The following is a 4,953-nucleotide window of genomic DNA, read 5'->3' as shown; positions in this document are numbered from 1 at the left end:
GTGTGGTGGCATGCTCTTGTAGTCCCAGCTACTCGCGAGGCTGAGACAGGAGAATCACTTGAACCCAGGAGGCGGAGGTTGCAGTGAGCCAAGATTGTACCACTAGACTGCAGCCTGGGTAAAAGAGCGAAACTCCATCTAAAAAAAAAATAAAAAAGATAAGTAATTTCTCCATATTTACACAGCTAATCAGTAGAAGGGATGGTATATTAACCTAAATCTGTCTTAAGAAATAATCTGTGCTTTTGACCACCATACTCTAGATCTGGATTGTATCTCTGTCTGGGTGTGAGGTAGGGAAATTGAATATAAATATTGGAAAATATTGGAATGATGGAAAAAATCCCATGTTCATAAATAGGAAGGCCTAATTTGGTTAAAATGGCATATTCCCCTAATTGATCTACAGATTCAATGCAATTCCTATTAAAACCTCATTTGGCTTCTTTTGCACAAGCAACAAAGGGAAAAATAAGACATTATCAAAATTTTAGGAACTTTTGTGCTACAAACAATACCATGAAGAATATAGAAGACAACTCATAGAATTGGGAAAAAATTATTGCAAGACATGTATCTGATAAGAGACTGGTATCTAGAATATCTAAAGAACACTTAAACAACACAGTAATAAAAGGATAAACAACCAAATTTAAAAATGAGCAAAGGATCTGAATAGATATATCTTCAAGGAAGATAAAAAATGACCCATAAGCACATGAAAAGATTTGCATGGGAAATGCAAATCAAATCATAATGAGATATCATTTTATACCCAATGGATAGCTACAATCAAAATGCAGATAATGACAAGAAGTGGTGAGGATGTGGTGGAACTGGAATCCTCATACACAGATGGTAAGACTGTAAATGGTGCTGTTGCTTTTGAAAACAGTTTGGTGGTTCCTCGTAAAGTTAAATATAGAGTTACCAAATGACCCAGCAATTTAACTGCTGGGTTTATATTCCCAAGAGAATTGAAAACAAACGTCCACACAAACTTGTAAATTAATTTTGGTGACAGCATTATTCACCATAACCAAAAAAAGTACAAACAACCCAAATAACTATCAGCTGATAAATGGAGAAGCAAAAGGTGGCATATCCAACCATACAATGACATTTTTCTGGCAACAAAGAGGAATTATATATACTACAATATGGATAAAGCTTGAAAACATTATGCTAAGTGAAATAATCCAGTCACAAAAGAGTACATATTGTAATCATATGAAATGTTCATAATAGGCAAATATATAGAGACAGAAAGCACATTAGTGATCGGCTAGGAATGGGGGCAATTTATATGAAATCACAACCTAGGGTTGTGATTGCACTTACGTGAAATATTCAGAATAGGCAAATCTATGAGATAAAAAGTGCCTAGGGATGGGGACGAGGTAGTGTTCAAAGATAATGAGGAGTAACTGCTAATGGAAACAGGATTTTGGTTTTTATGGGATTTTTTTTTTTTAAGACAGGATCTTGGCCGGGCGCAGTGGCTAACGCCTGTAATCCCAGCACTTTGGGAAGTCAAGGCAGATGGAATCACGAGGTCAGGAGTTCAAGACCATCCTGGTCAATATGGAGAAATCCCATCACTACTAAAAATACAAAAATTAGCTGGGTATAGTGGCGCGTGCCTGTAACCCCACCTACTCGAGAGGCTGAGGAAGGAGAATTGCTTGAACCGGGACCCGGGAAGCAGAGGTATCAGTGAGCCGATATCGTGCCACTGCACTGCACTCCAGCCTGGGCAACAGAGTGAGACTCTGTCTCAGAAAAAAAAAAAAAAGACAGGGTCTCGCTGTGTCGCCCAGGCTGGAGTGCAATGGCACAATCACGGCTCACTGCGGCCTCAACCTCCCAGGCTCAAGTGATCCAGCTATACTAATTTACATTCCTACCAATGGTGTATGAGAATTCTTTCTCCGTATCTTCACCAGCATTCATTATTGACTGTCTTTTGGATAAAAGCTGTTTTAACTGGGGTGAACTGATATCTTGTAGTTTTGATGTGCATTTCTCTGATGATAATGATGTTGAGCATCTTTTTATATACATGTTGGGGCAAGGTTTATTTTTTACTACACAGACATGAATACAGAAAGTGGAGAAGAATTGGATTTATTAATGCAACCAATCTGCCACAGTAGTTCCATTAAAAGTATTCCTTAAATTGGCCAGGCTTGGTAGCTCACGCCTGTAATCCCAGCATTCTGGGAGGCCTAGAGAGGTGGATCATTTGAGGTCAGGAGTTTGAGAGCAGCCTGGCCAACATGTTGTAACTGTCTCTACTAAAATTACAAAAATTAGCTGGGCCTGGTGGCACATGCCTGTAATCCCAGCTACTTGGGAGGCTGAGGCAGGAAAATCGCTTGAACCCGGGAGGCAGAGGTTGTAGTGAACTGAGATGGTGCCACTGCCTGTGTGACAAAGGGAGACTCTGACTCAACAACAACAACAAAGTATTTCTTAAATTGATACAGGATATGAAGCAGTGATGTTTCACTTCTGGATTGACTTAAGAACAAACATTAACCTTAGACTAATTATAGATACCACAAGTATATCTCTCTCTCCTTTACTCTTTGCATTAAGATTAGTTATAATTATTTTTTCATTTCATTATTTTCTCAAAGTCACTGAAACAGGTCTAAAACTTACCAGCTTTGGCTCTATGATTAACAAACAACAACAAAATAAAATACCACACAATCGTATATCATACAGCATCCAATGATGATTACTCATATTAATCTGGTACTTCATACTTTTCCAAGAAATTTCAAAATAACATCAATTGACTTTTATAATGTCTTTGTGTGGATGGTGAGGCAAATATTATTATGGCCATTTGGTGAATGAAGACATTTTTGCATAAAAGTTAAAAGGATTCACTCAGATGCCGTTAATGGTGGACTAAAATCTGGGTTCACTGATTCAACTACTGTTTCTTCCAAATAAGAAGTTATACTTTCTACCAACTTCTGTAATTTTGTGACTGAATGAACTCTAGGTTCTAAACTCTGAGTTTTGCTTCACCAAAGAAAACTGAGATTCCTGGCATTCTTGCCTGGTTTGTTTGAGCTCTTGATAAGTTCATTTGGGTGGAAGAATGCATGGACCAGCCAAGGTCTACAAATCTTTCATATAGCCAACTCAGATTCTGTTTGTTTAGAAGCAGAAGCATTCTTCTGAAATGTAGTCTATTGTTTTGAGTAAAATATTCTTAAAATTTATAAATATTTTCTATGGTTGATAGAATAGCTGTTAGATATCCCACAATAAATTATAGAACTAGAAAATATTTACTATTCAGGGCTCAAACTATTGATATTGAAAGAATAATGTATAGTGAATATATTACTAAGGAAAGATACTAGAAAATGGAAAAGGAGAAAATAGAATCTGCTACACCTGTCAAGGTATTCATAACTTTTCACAAACTAAAATTAACCAATATAATTCTAATACCTAATACAATTCCTGGCACATTGCAAGTGCTCAACAAATATTTCTTGAGTGAATGAACAATGTGATATGGAAATCTGCTTCATATGGACAAACCTGTCAATTGGAAATCTGCTTCATATGGACAAACCTGTCAATTGGAAGATTGTGTTTCAACCCTGTGAGAGCATCTGTCATTTCAAACCCAGTAAGATTCAAAATCAAACTTTTTAGCTTCTCTACAGACTCAGCTCAATTTCCCAATTTTTATTTTAATTTTTTTTGAGACAGGATCTTGCTCTGTAGCCCAGGTTGGAGTGCAGTGGTGCAATCACAGCTAACTGCAGCCTTTACCTCCCAGCCTCAGGCAACCCTACCACCTCAACCTCCCCAGTAACTGAGACTGCAAGTGGGCGCCACCATGCCTAGATAATTTTTATATTTTTTTTGTAGAGACAGAGTCTCGCCAAGTTGCTAAGGCTGGTCTCAAATTCCTCGGCTCAAGTGATCCTCCTACCTTGGTCTCCCAAGCCGCTGGTGTGACAGGCATGAGCAACTGTGCTCAGTCCCAGTATTCTTATTTTGGTTGTTGATACCATTATTTTGCCAGTTTTAATTACATCTGCAAAGTTCTTTTGCCATGTATGGTAACATATTCATAGGTTTTCGAAATTAGGATGTGGACATCTTTGAGGGGCCATTATTCTGCCTACCACAGTGAGCATCCCCATTGAGGCCACATGACGTAGGTGGTCTGGCTACCTCACTGCCGCCATCTCCCACAATGCCAGAGTGCCAGCTTGTTAATGACTAGAGTCGTTTCCGGTTTCAGCTACATTCTAGAATCCCTTATGTCTTGATTGTCATGTTCCTATTCATAAGCAAGGAAGAAGTCTTTATCACTTCTACTCCCAAGGTCCATCCACATGTCCGCTGACATGGCATTTACAGGTAAATCCATCCTCTTACATTGAGTTTCTTCTCTGTTAAAGGTAAACAACATAAGATTACTCCATTGCTTGAAATACTTTAATGCTTTCCCATTGTACTTGTTACAGTACTTAACAGGTCGGCATGACCTAGCTTTTGCATACCTCTCCAATCTCCTCTCATATGGGTTCCTTCCTTCCTTACTGCATTGCAGCCACGTTGAGTTTCTTTAGCTCCTCAAATGCACCAAGTTGTGTGTGTGTGTGTGTGTGTGTGTGTGTGTGGCGCTACATGGACCTCACATATAAAGATACACAGTAATATTCTCTCTCTCTAAATTCACACACTTCATCTAGCTAATTCAGTTCTCAGTTTAAATGTCATTTCTATAATGATACTTTTCTTGTGATATCAATCTAAGCCACGTCCCTTGCATTATTCTTTCCCATAGCACCCTGATGGTTTCATTTTTTTTTTTTTTTTTGAGACGGAGTTTCGCTCTCGTTGCCCAGGCTGGAGTGCAATGGCACGATCTCAGCTCACTGCAACCTCCGCCTCCAGGGTTCAAGT

At 38.6% G+C, this 4,953-nt stretch overlaps 1 protein-coding gene across 1 annotated transcript in view; it reads right to left on the bottom strand.

Moving 5' to 3' along the window:
• NUDT13 (nudix (nucleoside diphosphate linked moiety X)-type motif 13) overlaps positions 1–4,213 on the bottom strand; it is a 36,422-nt gene extending 32,209 nt beyond the window's left edge. Inside the window, exon 1 of the mRNA XM_011991120.1 lies at positions 3,971–4,213. The gene's annotated coding sequence lies outside the window, so the exon portion shown is untranslated. The remainder of the gene's footprint in view (positions 1–3,970) is intronic.
• Between the last annotated feature and the right edge of the window lie 740 nt (positions 4,214–4,953).

The sequence above is a fragment of the Mandrillus leucophaeus genome, unplaced genomic scaffold (genome assembly GCF_000951045.1).
Source record: "Mandrillus leucophaeus isolate KB7577 unplaced genomic scaffold, Mleu.le_1.0 Scaffold39, whole genome shotgun sequence".
In the NCBI taxonomy this organism is placed as follows: Eukaryota; Metazoa; Chordata; class Mammalia; order Primates; family Cercopithecidae; genus Mandrillus; species Mandrillus leucophaeus.
This window is presented reverse-complemented; position numbering and strand designations above follow the sequence as displayed.